The sequence below is a fragment of the Ranitomeya variabilis genome, chromosome 5, assembly GCF_051348905.1.
Source record: "Ranitomeya variabilis isolate aRanVar5 chromosome 5, aRanVar5.hap1, whole genome shotgun sequence".
In the NCBI taxonomy this organism is placed as follows: domain Eukaryota; kingdom Metazoa; phylum Chordata; class Amphibia; order Anura; family Dendrobatidae; genus Ranitomeya; species Ranitomeya variabilis.
Genome location: NC_135236.1, coordinates 42,720,004 through 42,735,550, shown reverse-complemented (window position 1 = coordinate 42,735,550; position 15,547 = coordinate 42,720,004). Strand labels below are relative to the sequence as shown.

At 49.9% G+C, this 15,547-nt stretch overlaps 1 protein-coding gene across 1 annotated transcript in view; it reads right to left on the bottom strand.

Moving 5' to 3' along the window:
* Positions 1-10,384, bottom strand: part of NAT16 (N-acetyltransferase 16 (putative)) — a 78,179-nt gene extending 67,795 nt beyond the window's left edge. Inside the window, exon 1 of the mRNA XM_077261735.1 lies at positions 10,209-10,384. The gene's annotated coding sequence lies outside the window, so the exon portion shown is untranslated. The remainder of the gene's footprint in view (positions 1-10,208) is intronic.
* Between the last annotated feature and the right edge of the window lie 5,163 nt (positions 10,385-15,547).

Below are 15,547 nucleotides of genomic sequence, written 5' to 3'. Positions count from 1 at the left end.
ATTGCATTTTAATGCAATGTCACAGTGACCAAAAAAACGTAATTCTGGCGTTTCAATTTTTTTTCTCGCTACGCCATTTAGGGATCAGTTTAATGCTTTTTTTTATTGATAGATCGGGCGATTCTGAACGTGGTGATACCAAATATGTGTAGGTTTGATTTTTTTTATTGATTTATTTTGATTGGGGCGAAAGGGGGGTGATTTAAACTTTTATATTTTTTTTATTTTTTTCACATTTTTTTAACTTTTTTTTTTTACTTTTGCCATGCTTCAATAGCCTCCATGGGAGGCTAGAAGCAGGCACAGCACGATCGCCTCTGCTACATAGCAGCAATCTGCTGTTCGCTGCTATGTAGCTGAAATGCGGGTGTGCTGTGAGCGCCGACCACAGGGTGGCGCTCAAAGCTGCCGGCGATCTGTAACCATAGAGGTCTCAAGGACCTCTATGGTTACCATTCAGAAGCATCGCCGACCTCCGATCATGTGACGGGGGTCGGCGATGCGCTCATTTCCGGCCGCCCGGCCGGATGCGGTAGTTAAATGCCGCTGTCTGCGTTTGACAGCGGCATTTAACTAGTTAATAGCGGCGGGTGAATCACGATTTCACCCGCCGCTATTGCGGGCACATGTCAGCTGTTCAAAACAGCTGACATGTTCCTGCTTTGATGCGGGCTCACCGCGGAGCCCTGCATCAAAGCAGGGGAGCTGACATCGGACGTACTATCCCGTCCGAGGTCAGTAAGGGGTTAAGAGTCTCCTCTTTCCTCCACTCATTATCTGTAGTAATGGCACCTGTTTAAACTTGTTATCAGTATAAAAAGACACCATGGACTCAGATCCTGCAGTGCCAGACGTGTCCCACTGCTTAAGCCAGTACATGTCCGGGCCCGTCTGAAGTTTGCTAGAGAGCATTTGGATGATCCAGAGGAGTTTTGGGAGAATGTCCTATGGTCTGATGAAACCAAACTGGAACTGTTAGGTAGAAACACAACTTGTCGTGTTTGGAGGAAAAAGAATACTGAGTTGCATCCATCAAACACCATACCTACTGTAAAGCATGGTGGTGGAAACATCATGCTTTGGGGCTGTTTCTCTGCAAAGGGGCCAGGATGACTGATCCGGGTACATGAAAGAATGAATGGGGCCATGTATCGTGAGATTTTGAGTGCAAACCTCCTTCCATCAGCAAGGGCATTGAAGATGAAACGTGGCTGGGTCTTTCAACATGACAATGATCCAAAGCACACCGCCAGGGCAACAAAGGAGTGGCTTCGTAAGAAGCATTTCAAGGTCCTGGAGTGGCCTAGCCAGTCTCCAGATCTCAACCCCATAGAAAACCTTTGGAGGGAGTTGAAAGTCCGTGTTGCCAAGCGAAAAGCCAAAAACATCACTGCTCTAGAGGAGATCTGCATGGAGGAATGGGCCAACATACCAACAACAGTGTGTGGCAACCTTGTGAAGACTTACAGAAAACGTTTGACCTCTGTCATTGCCAACAAAGGATATATTACAAAGTATTGAGATGAAATTTTGTTTCTGACCAAATACTTATTTTCCACCATAATATGCAAATAAAATGATAAAAAAACAGACAATGTGATTTTCTGGATTTTTTTTTCTCAGTTTGTCTCCCATAGTTGAGGTCTACCTATGATGTAAATTACAGACGCCTCTCATCTTTTTAAGTGGTGGAACTTGCACTATTGCTGACTGACTAAATACTTTTTTGCCCCACTGTATGTACTTTATTCTAACCCACAATTATTTTATATATCAGGAGAACTACTACTCCCAGCAGTGGGGTACAGCTATGGGGACCAGGTTCGCGCCCAGTTACGCTAACCTGTACGTCGGTAGATGGGAGGAAACCTTTGTGTATCGGGGGGGTGCTGCACGCGAACCTGGTCCTCTGGCAATGTTTTATCGATGATGTGATTTTTATTTGGTCGGGGGGCCAGGAAGCTCTTAACCAGTTTTTAATTAATTTAAATGAAAATGAATTCTTTTTAAATTTTACAGATAACACGAGCACACATCAAATCAATTTTTTAGATCTAACTATTTTTATTGATGAGGGCACTATTCAAACTCGTACTTTTAATAGACCGACAGATACTAATAGCTTCATCCCTTTAAACAGTTCCCACCTCCCACAGTGGCTGTTGAACATCCCTAAAAGCCAATTCATGCGATTAAACAGAAATTGTTCTAAGCCGCAAGATTTTGAGGACGAGGCAGAAGCTTTAACCATCAAATTTTTGGAAAAGGGGTACAACCTAGACATGTTGGAGGAATCCAAAAATGCGGCACTTCTAAAATCACGCCAGGAGCTGATAAATCCCAAATTAAAAAACAGCAATCTGGATTGTATTCCGATAATCACCCAATTCAATGCAAACTCAAATATCAAAGACACTGGCACGTACTGAAGAAAGACAAGATCTTGGGGGACAGTATCACGGAAGTACCTCCTTCATTTATAGGAAAAGCCAGAATCTAGGCACGTATATCGCCCCCACGGTACAGAATAGATCTGGCCCCATCCAAACCGCTCTTTTACAGAGAGCTCCGAGAGGTTTTTTCCCTTGTAAAAAATGCAATATGTGTAAAAAAACTCAAACACACAAGCAACTGAAGATCGGTGATACTGAACTGAGGATTGGAGAATTTATAACGTGCTCGTCTACAGGGGTTATTTGTACCATCACATGCCCCTGTAACAAGATATACGTCGGACGGACCAAAAGAGTCCGAATTAATGAACACATGCGAAACATCAATAATAAATTCTTGGGTCACCCGCATTCTAAACGCTTCATTGAGCAGCATGAGGGAAAGACACAAAGTATGAAGATTGCGGGAATTGAAAGAATACATCCACATTGGAGAGGAGGAAGCTTTATAAAATCCATGTCAAGATCAGAAACAAAATGGATTTTTATCTTGGACACTATTATCCCTAAGGGATAGATCTGCGGGATAGAACTCTTTGGGTTCCAATAACTAATGTTACGGATGGCGGCTATATAAGGACTGATATGCGGAGGTAGGGACCGTACCTGAGGAAGGAGACAGTCCTTATCGCCATCCGTACTCTATCCCCCGTCACGTGCGCGGTCACGCTGCTCACCATGGCACACAGGTCCTGCGCAGGCGCCGTTTGCAGCGCCCGCACTAGGGGGGATTATATGCGTGGCTGAGACATCGCTGCACCGTCCATCAGGGTACAACGGTCCGTAATCAGTTTGGGCAGCGAAGCAGCATCCGGTGGACCCTTTCATGCAGGATCGTCATCACTCTCCCTGCGGACTCCTGACAGGGGTAAGAACTTTGCATTCACATTAATAGCGCATGCGTGCTGGTCCGTACTACCGGGCATTGAACTTCAGAGTGCACTGTTCTGGAAGTATAGTTGTTCGCCCATACAACTTCACATTTTCCTGCTATTTTGGGAGACCTCGCTTACAGGTAGTGATACTAGCGCGGCTACCGATGGATGCATATTCCTTTATGTAATCATCTATTCAATTCAGTATTTTTTCTTTTTTACAATCTTTTGTGGTGATTGTTGCACCCGCAGCAGGAAAACTGCCTTGTGCTTTGTAGCGCCACTCACAGTTGTTTATCTGTTCTGTGAAGGCCTCAGAGGTTTGTGTGAGAACATTAAGGATCAAAGAGCATCATGAAAACCAAGGAGCCCACCAGACAGGTCAGGGATAAAGTTATGGAGAAGAGTAAAGCAGGGTTAGGGTATAAAATGTAGCCCAAGTTCTGAGCATCTCATGGAGCACTGTGCAATCCATCATCCGAAAATGGAAGGAGTTTGGAATAACTGCAAAGCTACCAAGACATGGCTGTCCACCTAACCTGACATCTCAAGCAAGGAGATCACTAACTAGAGAAGCAGCCAAGAGGCCCGTGGTCACTGTGGATGAGCTGCAGAGATCCACAGCTCAGGTGGGAGAATCTATCCACGGGACAATTATTAGACATAAACTTCACAAATCTGATCTCTATGGAAGCATGGCAAGAAGAAAACATTTTTTAAAAGAAAAGCTATAAGAAGTCCTGTTTGCAGTATGCAAAAAGCCTTGTAGGGGCCCATGTTGAGAAAGATGCTGTGGTCAGATGAGACAAAAGGAGAACTATTTGGGCTAAATATAAAACACTATGTGTGGTTGAAAACTAATGCAGCGCCCCAGGGTCCTGGTCATTGCAGTAATATCATTCTCCTCTTGGGGAGGTTGGTGTTATGTTTGGAAGCAAAGAAGGATAACTGCATCCAGGTATCACAAACATGCAACACATTTCACACTCCAGGCCACCAGGGGGAGCTCCTGACCCTATTTATTAGGTCACTCCCCACACTTAGGTAAAACTGGTGACCTGTAGGGAAAGTTAGTTGCTAGCTGAGCTTCGCTCAGGTAGTTGGTCCCTGGCAGGGGTGGGATCCTGTCAGAGATCGAGGGAGAAGGACATGGAGCTGTGCATGCCCTCAGAGCTGCAGCTCCTGGAAAGAGACATCGAAGGCAGAATTGTATTGCAGCAAGCGTGCAAAAGAAGTCGTAGCAAAGGAGTGGATAGCAGAAGGGGACCAGCCCTACACAGGCTGCCTCCTTCTGAGGCGCAGAAGCCCGGTAGCCGGAACACCGAGGGAGTAATGTTCTGTATGCTTTGCTCCAGAGACCAGCAGGACAGCTAATTTCACGTTACCTGTCCGCCCTACACCCAGGAGTCACGGTGGCACCCCTTAGAGGCTGGGGCATGATAGAGTCCCTATAAACCGCCTCAAGCCACCGGTCATACGGGTTTGTCCTATCCTATCCGGAGGACAGAGAGAGAGACACATAACATCTACAACAGTTGTGAGGACCTTATGAGAAGCTTAGCAGTAAGGGACTACAACACCGCAGCGCTAGAGGAAGGCTACTGATTTCCACCTGGATAAGGAGACTCTGGATTTGCCTTCAAACCGGCCGGACCCTGCCTGCCCTGTGATCCAGTGCCTTGGACTGTGGATGCTGAAGTCTTCAGTAAAGGTAAAGAGACTGCAACCTTGTGTCCTCGTTCTTCACTGCGCCTCTCACCATCCACTATCTACACACCGGGATATACTTCACCTGTGGGAAGGTATACTATCTAGCTGACATAACATCACCCCAGCGGACCCCTTAAAGCAGCGTCGGTCACCCTGACCGAATACCACAGGTGGCATCACGAACACAAACCTTATCCCTTTAAAGACCTTTCCCTTTTACACGGATGTCCCAGGGCCTCGGACCGGGTCAGCCACCGTGACATCCCCCTGTGAACCAAATGATCCGGTACCGAGTACCCCATGGCCCCATGGGGGCAATCCACTAACACTTCACATCACCCTAAAAACACCATCCCTACCATCACACATGGTGGTGGCAGCATCCTGCTGTGGGGTGTCTTTTCTTCAGCAGGGGCAGGGAAGCTCTTCATAGTTGATGGGAAGATGGATGGAGCTAAATACAGGACAATCCTGGAGTATAAACCTGCTAGAGGCTGCAAAAGACATGTGACTGGGGCGTAGGTTCACCTTCCAGCAGGACAATAACCCTAAATATCCTGGCAGAGCTACACAGACCAGACCAAAATCCCACTGAGTTTGTGGGAGTAATCTGAAAATATGTGAAAAGGGCATGAAAACTTTCTCAAAGCACTGTAGATAGAAAGCGTGATGGAGAATAAATGACAGATGACACAGTAGTAACGAAGGACATATGGATGGAGGAGGAAATCTTTGTTCACAGTGAGGTGATATGTGGATTGAGTGGAGGGACCCCGCTGTCACCCAGACTCCGCTGTCACCCCGACACCGCTGTCACCCGGACCCCACTGTCACCCCGACCCCGCTGTCACCCGGACCCCGCTGTCACCCAGACCCCGCTGTCACCCCCACCCCACCGCAGCTGGACAGCACATGACATACAGGAGACGATAAATATGTCCTCCACGGACTAATACATAAGCCCAGGGTAAGTGTGTCGCCCCACACCTCACCATGTCACACTGCCACAGACACACGCTCTGCAGCGCTGCCAAAAATCACCAAATGTCGCCTCTTGACACTCTCATCCCCCACAAAAGGCTGGGACCTCCAGAATATTGTCCAACCTGATCCCCAGGAAACGATACTGCAAATTGGGAAAAGGCTGACAGCTTACAACCAGAGAATATAAGCAGGTGACAGCACCCAGGACAGAGGGGTCAGAATCCCACCGCACCACCCCGTACCCCCACAACACTGCACACTAACAAGACAGATAATAACATTCTGGGGTCCTGCAGCCACCACTAGAGGGAGCTCACTGTTATGTGCATTTATGGGGATAATTGGGGATTCATGCAGATATGGACGCATCCTTATACACAGACCTCTCCTCCTCCTCCTAATACACAGACATCAGGACACACAGACCTCTCCTCCTCCTAATACACAGACATCAGGACACACAGACCTCTCCTCCTCCTAATAAACAGATATCAGGACACACAGACCTCTCCCCCTCCTCCTAATACACAGACATCAGGACACACAGACCTCTCCCCCTCCTCCTAATACACAGACATCAGGACACACAGACCTCTCCTCCTCCTAATACACAGACATCAGGACACACAGACCTCTCCTCCTCCTAATACACAGACATCGGGATACACAAACCTCTTCTCCTCCTAATACACAGACATCGGGACACACAGACCTCTCCTCCTCCTAATACACAGACATCAGGACACACAGACCTCTCCTCCTCCTAATACACAGACATCGGGATACACAAACCTCTCCTCCTCCTAATACACAGACATCAGGACACACAGACCTCTCCTTCTCCTCCTAATACACAGACATCGGGACACACAGACCTCTCCTCCTCCTAATACACAGACATCAGGACACACAGACCTCTCCTCCGAATACACAGATATCAGGACACACAGACCTCTCCTCCTAATAAACAGATATCAGGACACACAGACCTCTCCTCCTCCTAATACACAGACATCAGGACACACAGACCTGTCCTCCTAATACACAGACATTGGGACACACAGACCTCTCCTCCTCCTAATACACGGACATCAGGACACACAGACCTCTCCTCCTCCTCCTAATACACGGACATCAGGACACACAGACCTCTCCTCCTCCTCCTAATACACAGACATCAGGACACACAGACCTCTCCTCCTCCTAATACACAGACATCAGGACACACAGACCTCTCCTCCTCCTCCTAATACACAGAGATCAGGACACACAGACCTCTCCTCCTCCTAATAAACAGATATCAGGACACACAGACCTCTCCCCCTCCTCCTAATACACAGACATCAGGACACACAGACCTCTCCTCCTCCTAATACACAGACATCAGGACACACAGACCTCTCCTCCTCCTAATACACAGACATCGGGATACACAAACCTCTCCTCCTCCTAATACACAGACATCAGGACACACAGACCTCTCCTTCTCCTCCTAATACACAGACATCGGGACACACAGACCTCTCCTCCTCCTAATACACAGACATCAGGACACACAGACCTCTCCTCCGAATACACAGATATCAGGACACACAGACCTCTCCTTCTCACGACACACAGACCTCTCCTCCTAATAAACAGATATCAGGACACACAGACCTCTCCTCCTCCTAATACACAGATATCAGGACACACAGACCTCTCCTCCTAATAAACAGATATCAGGACACACAGACCTCTCCTCCTCCTAATACACAGACATCAGGACACACAGACCTCTCCTCCTAAAAAACAGATATCAGGACACACAGACCTCTCCTCCTCCTAATACACAGATATCAGGACACACAGACCTCTCCTCCTAATAAACAGATATCAGGACACACAGACCTCTCCTCCTCCTAATACACGGACATCAGGACACACAGACCTCTCCTCCTAATAAACAGATATCAGGACACACAGACCTCTCCTCCTCCTAATACACAGATATCAGGACACACAGACCTCTCCTCCTCCTCCGAATACACAGATATCAGGACACACAGACCTCTCCTTCTCAGGACACACAGACCTCTCCTCCTCCTAATACACAGACATCAGGACACACAGACCTCTCCTCCTCCTAATACACAGGGATCAGGACACACAGACCTCTCCTCCTAATAAACAGATATCAGGACACAGAGACCTCTCCTCCTAATACACAGACATCAGGATACAAAGACCTCTCCTCCTAATACACAGACATCAGGACACACATACCTCTCCTCCTAATACACAGATATCAGGACACACAGACCTCTCCTCCTAATACACAGACCTCTCCTCCTCCTAATACACAGACATCAGGACACACAGACCTCTCCTCCTAATACACAGATATCAGGACACACAGACCTCTCCTCCTAATACACAGACCTCTCCTCCTCCTAATACACAGATATCAGGACACACAGACCTCTCCTCCTAATACACAGACCTCTCCTCCTCCTAATGCACAGATATCAGGACACACAGACCTCTCCTCCTAATACACAGACATCAGGACACAGAGACCTCTCCTCCTCCTCCTAATACACAGACATCAGGACACACAGACCTCTCCTCCTAATACACAGACCTCTCCTCCTAATACACAGACATCAGGACACACAGACCTCTCCTCCTAATACACAGACCTCTTCTCCTAATACACAGACATCAGGACACACAGACCTCTCCTCCTAATACACAGACCTCTCCTCCTAATACACTGCCCTCTCCTCCTAATACACAGACATCAGGACACACAGACCTCTCCTCCTAATACACAGATATCAGGACACACAGACCTCTCCTCCTAATACACAGACCTCTTCTCCTAATACACAGACATCAGGACACACAGACCTCTTCTCCTCCTAATACACAGATATCAGGACACACAGACCTCTCCTCCTAATACACAGACCTTTCCTCCTCCTAATACACAGACATCAGGACACACAGACCTCTCCTGCTCCTAATACACAGACATCAGGACACACAGACCTCTCCTCCTCCTAATACACAGACCTCTCCTCCTCTTGCTAATACAGACATCAGGACACACAGACCTCTCCTCCTAATACACAGATATCAGGACATACAGACCTCTCCTCCTAATACACAGACATCAGGACACACAGACCTCTCCTCCTAATACACGGATATCAGGACACACAGACCTCTCCTCCTAATACACAGACCTCTCCTCCTCCTAATACACAGACATCAGGACACACAGACCTCTCCTCCTAATACACAGACCTCTCCTCCTCCTAATACACAGACATCAGGACACACAGACCTCTCCTCCTCCTAATGCACAGATATGAGGACACACAGACCTCTCCTCCTCCTAATACACAGATATCAGGACACACAGACCTCTCCTCCTAATACACAGACCTCTCCTCCTCTTGCTAATACACAGACATCAGGACACAGACCTCTCCTCCTCCTTATACGCAGATATCAGGACACACAGACCTCTCCTCCTGCTCCTAATACACAGACATCAGGACACACAGACCTCTCCTCCTCCTAATACACAGATATCAGGACACACAGACCTCTCCTCCTCCTAATACACAGACCTCTCCTCCTCTTGCTAATACACAGACATCAGGACACAGACCTCTCCTCCTCCTTATACGCAGATATCAGGACACACAGACCTCTCCTCCTCCTAATACACAGACCTCTCCTCCTCTTGCTAATACACAGACATCAGGACACAGACCTCTCCTCCTCCTTATACACAGACATCAGGACACACAGACCTCTCCTCCTGCTCCTAATACACAGACATCAGGACACACAGACCTCTCATCCTCCTAATACACAGACCTCTCCTCCTCTTGCTAATACACATATATCAGGGCACACAGACCTCTCCTCCTCATACAGAGATATTCTGTCCTCCCTGTCACCTCACCCCCTGACATTGCCTGCACCTGTCCTTTCCTCTCCGCTGCTCTCACCTTCTCCTCCTATTACACAGAGTACATTAGCCCTCGCTATATTAGCATCATTTGTAGATCTGTCACCTGTCCGGATCCATGCCTGTCCTCTGTGCAGGTGTCATACCCCCCACATCCCCCATACTCAGTGCTCGGCCCCCTATATGCAGTGCAGGTACATAGAATATAGGCAGTGTTACCGATAAGGGAGGGCGTCCGTCCTTGGGTTTCTTCCTATGTCCTTCTCCCTCCTGGTCTCCGTGCTTCTGCCTATATCATCTCTATGTGCCCTCCCCAATGTGAAAACCTTCTCTGCTCCCCTCCCCCTCTATGGAAGAAAGAAAAGCGCCCCCTCCATCTCTGTCACCCTCCCTCCATCTCTCTCACCCTCCCTCCTTCTCTCTCCCTATCCCTCCATCTCTCTCCCTATCCCTCCATCTCTCTCCCTATCCCTCCATCTCTCTCACCCTCCCTCCATCTCTCTCCCTATCCCTCCATCTGTCACCCTCCCTCCATCTCTCTCCCTATCCCTCCATCTCTCTCACCCTCCCTCCATCTCTCTCCCTATCCCTCCATCTCTGTCACCCTCCCTCCATCTCTGTCACCCTCCCTCCATCTCTCTCCCTATCCTTCCATCTCTCTCACCCTCCCTCCATCTCTCTCCCTATCCCTCCATCTGTCACCCTCCCTCCATCTCTGTCACCCTCCCTCCATCTCTCTCATCCTCCCTCCATCTCTCCCTATCCCTCCATCTCTCTCCCTATCTCTCCATCTCTCTCACCCTCCCTCCATCTCTCTCACCCTCCCTCCATCTCTGTCAGCCTCCCTCCATCTCTCTCCCTATCCCTCCATCTCTCTCACCCTCCCTCCATCTCTCTCCCTATCCCTCCATCTCTCTCCCTATCTCTCCATCTCTCTCACCCTCCCTCCATCTCTCTTCCTATCCCTCCATCTCTGTCACCCTCCCTACATCTCTGTCACCCTCCCTCCATCTCTCTCACCCTCCCTCCATCTCTGTCAGCCTCCCTCCATCTCTCTCCCTATCCCTCCATCTCTCTCACCCTCCCTCCTTCTCTCTCCCTATCCCTCCATCTCTCTCCCTATCCCTCCATCCCTCCCACATCCAGCTTCCATTCAGAGGCCCGGCATGACATGGGCACATGGATGGCGAGAGATGCCGGAGATCATGGAGAGGAAAGGGAGCATTCATCTGTCACTTTTTTCTGTGATCGCACGTGTCTGACCCCCTCCATTGTAGATCCTGACAGAAAGGGAATGTCTGTATCAGGCATCCATGAGGGGCAGGGGGCCGGAACAGCATTCTCCTCTGGTACCCAGGATGAAGGGTAAAGATGAAGGGCAAAGAAAAAGCAGGTGCCAAAAAATGTAAGAAAGTAAAACAAGCCCCAAAATGGTGCAAAGCGACAATCATGTACTGATACAATGCAACACACAGGACACAACACAATTTGTGAGCAGGTTGCAGGATGCGGTGACGGACAGGAGGTAGAGCAAGGGTTAACAACTTTAATTAACACTGGAATACTCCTTGCAGGGAGATAAATGTAGCGCCCTACCAGGGCAGTGGGGTACGCGGCACTGGGTCCGGTCTCTCTTAAAAGGGATGTCATGGCAGCCCTGGGCATCCAATAAAAGGGAAAGGTCTTTAAAGGGAAATTGTAAATGAGTCTGTCGTGACGCCACCTGGGGTGTTCAGTCAATAGCAGGACCGACGCTGCGTTAAAGGGGTCCTCTGGGGGATGTTGTCGCAGCAATGATGGTAATGCTTCCCACAGGTGAAGCGGAGTCCCCAGAGGTCCTGAAGTGTATGGCGATGATGGTGTAGGTCGGTAAAATGAGTAAAGGACAGAAGCTGTAAGTATTTACCTGGTTTAATGTAGTTAGCAGGACACAGTCCAGGGTACCAGGCACGGGTGATGGTATGGCTCGGCCGGCTCGGAGGCAATGGAAATGCAGCGCCCCAGGTTCCTGGTCGTTGCAGTAATATCATTCTCCTCTAGGGGGGAGTGATGCTATGTTTGGAGGCAAAGAAAGACAACTGAATCCAGGTATCACAAACATGCAACACATTTCGAACTCCAGTCCACCAGGGGGAGCTATGCTCCTATTTATTAGGGCACTCTTCAAACTTAGTTAAAACTGGTGGCCTTGAGAGGAAGTTAGACAGTTGCTGGCTGAGCTTTGCTCAGGTAGTTGGTCCCTGGCAGGGGTGGGAGCCTGTCAGAGGCTGAGATGGAAGGACACGGAGCTGTGCCTGCAATAAGTGCGGCAGTTCCTAAGAAAGGACACAAAAAGAGAATTGTATTGTAGAGAGGGTGTAGAAGTCATTGCAAAGGAGTGGATACCAGGAGGAGTTCTGCCCTACACAGGCTGCCTCCTTCTGAGGCGCAGGATCCCGGTAGCCGGAACACCGAGGGAGCAACAGTCCTTTATGCCTTGCTCCAGAGACTAGCAGGACAGCTAATTAGAGGCTAGGGCATGATAGAGTCCCTGTAAAAAGCATCAAGCCACGGTCATACGGGTTTGTCCTATCCATCTGGGGGACAGAGAGAGAGATAACAACAATAACATCTACAACATCTGTGAGGACCTTTTGAGAAGCTTAGCAGTAAGATACTACAACACCAAGGCGCTAGAGGAAGGCTACTGATTTCCACCTGGATAAGGGGACTCTGGATTTGCCTTCAGACCAGCCAGACTCTGCCTGCCCTGTGGTTTGTGCTCTGGACTGTGGATGCTGAAGTCTTCAGTAAAAAGGTAAAGAGACTGCAACCTTGTGTCCTCGTTCTTCACTGCGCCTCTCACCATCCACCATCTACACACTGGGAAGCCCAGGGGATACACTTCACCTATGGGAAGGTATACCATCTAGCTGCCATAACATCACCCGAGTGGACCCCTTAAAGCAGCATCGGTCAACCGAATACCACAGGTGGCTTCACAAACATTTCCCCTTTAAAGACCTTTCCCTTTTACATGAATGTCCCGAGGGCCACGGACCGGGTCAGCCACCGTGACATCCCCCTTGAGAACCAAAGGACCCGGTACCAAGTACCCCTTGTCCATGGGGGCGCTCCAGTTTTGGCGTCACGAACAGGATCTACTTAAGCCTGAAAATCAGGTCATGTGCGCCTAAGAACTGTGCCAGAATTGTGCTTGAACTGTTATTTACTAAAGGACTGTGTATTGCAAAAGACCGCCAAAACTCCCGCCAAAATAGCTGCCATTATAGCTCCATACAGCGTGCAGGAGGAGTGGGGCGTGTCATCGTGGGCGTAGCTTGGAAGAACGGCACGAAAATGGAAGCTGTCCCCCACAGATACTACTACGTCAGAAAAATATGCCCATCAACCAAAGGAATCCGCCTCCTTGTATGGGATGGTGGAAGAAGAAGGAACCGCCCTCCAGAAGAGGAGGAGCAGGAACCGGAGGAGGAAGCAGACACTACCCTGGTTGGCAAGATGGCGAGCAGAGGTCACCAGGAGGAGGGGGAGAATACCCGCAGTGCTGTCCGCCAATCGGAAGCCGAGGAGGCTCCGCCGCCATGTATGAACCCGGAGGTTCTCGGCGCGGAAGTCGATGAGCTGTGCCGCCAGCTCCAGAAGTCTTGGTAACGTGCAGCTGCCAGCGTCCAGGAGCAGAAGCGCAGCCAGCTGACGGAGCCGCAGCCTGCAGTGGAAGAGACCAGCACCAGCGATGCAGAGGCCACGGGTAAGCCTAAAAACCCTGCCCCGATAGCTGAGGACACTGCCCTGCTACTGCCAGTCGATTCCCCTCCACCACCACCACCCGGCCGGGTGTGTAGCCGCCTAGAGTGGGAAAGGCCCTGGGAGACCCTGAGGAACTCCGACCCCCTGCTTCAGCCCACTAAGCAGACTGTGGACGTCCAGGGTGAGTGGGTGACCTTCAGGTGGACCTATACCACCACCGATCTGATCGGGTTCCCTGGGGAGGCTCAGCAGGCGGGAGAAAGCATTGAGATTGTCTCCCAGCAGGAATACCGCTGGCAGCTGGCCCTGCAGCATGAGGAGTGGGAAAAGAAACAACTTAAGCGCCAGGCCGCGCATGAACGGGATCTGCAGGCCAAAGCCCAGGCCCAAAAGATGGGCCATGGAGATCAGGGCCCATGGAGGTGCGGGACTGTAGGGGTGTTCCTCATTGATACCGGCTGGGGTTTCATTAAGGAGCCGGACCTCTACCCTGAGGTCTTTGTGAACAGGAGAGATGTGGAGGCGCACTTGATGGAGGGCCACCCTGGTAGGGACCTCTACCCTGGTGATCGTGTCACCTACACCAGGCACTGGGGAGACAAGGGGTGGTATGCCCTCCATGTGCATAAACGCGAGTTGGATGAAGGAAAATCGCCATCACGACACTTGGAGCCGTTGTCACTGGAGGCTCCACATTGCTCAACACCGCCCCATCTGGCCAGGTGAGAGAAACAGCAGCTGCCTCTGAAAGAGCACCTGTCGTTCTGTGCTCCAGATGTGCCAGTGCCCTGGTAGAGCAAAAAACTGTGAGCACGCAGACTCCAATTCAGAGTGCAGATGCACTATATGTAATGCCGGGCAGTCGTTCGTATCCAAGAGGACTGCCCCCACCAGTGCTACCGCCAGAACTGTTTTCCCATTGAGAACAGAAGGACCCGGTACCGAGTACCCCTTGCCCATGGGGGCGCTCCAGAAGATTCCCTTTTTCCATTCGAGGTCCGTGAGCCTTTCATTCCAACTAGCGCTTGCTGTATATGAAGTCCCTGCTGCCTGAAGCTTTCTGCAGAGTCCTCTAGTCCCCCTGTCCTGAGACAGGTACCTGCGTGACGGGCAGCTTGAACCTTTTTATAGGGACAATATCATGCCCCGGTCTCCTCAGGTGCTGCTGCGTCTGCCTCCGGGTCTGCCAAGTGTCCTACAGTTCCACTAAGGCCTCGGGCTCCCGGTGCCCGGTACTGCGCTTTGGCTCTGAGGGGGCCCGGTCACAGTTCCCCTCTGAGCTCTGTTCCTCTCCTTTGTTCCTTTCCTCTCAAGCTCCACCACATACCACCCCTCGGATTATCTGTCCTTTCGGAGGCTTCAGCTCCCTTGTGGCTGCCAGACCTCTCTGTCTGCTCTCTCAGACTTCCTTCTCCTTCAGTGTCTCTATGAGACTGGCTAACTCCTCCTCCAGACCAGGACATATATCCATATTTGAGAGAAGCTCCCCTGAATCCGGGTCTTGAGCTCCCCCTCCTGGCCTGGATTCGGAATGTGTTGCATGCTGGTGAAGACAACTCCATTGCCTCTGAGCATGATATTACCCTCCCCGAAGGGAAAGCAACATCACTGTAACAACCGATTACCTCAGGTGTTAAATAACCGGTTACCAGGGGGGTAGATAGTTCAAAATGTAGATAGTATGCAGGGTTAAAGAACAGTAGAAAAGGTATTAACAGTTCTTGTTCGGTCAACTTATCCTATCAATCATTTCTTAAGTCGTGGTGGATCACAGAGCAGGTGATGGCACCCACAATGGCTGGAGCAGC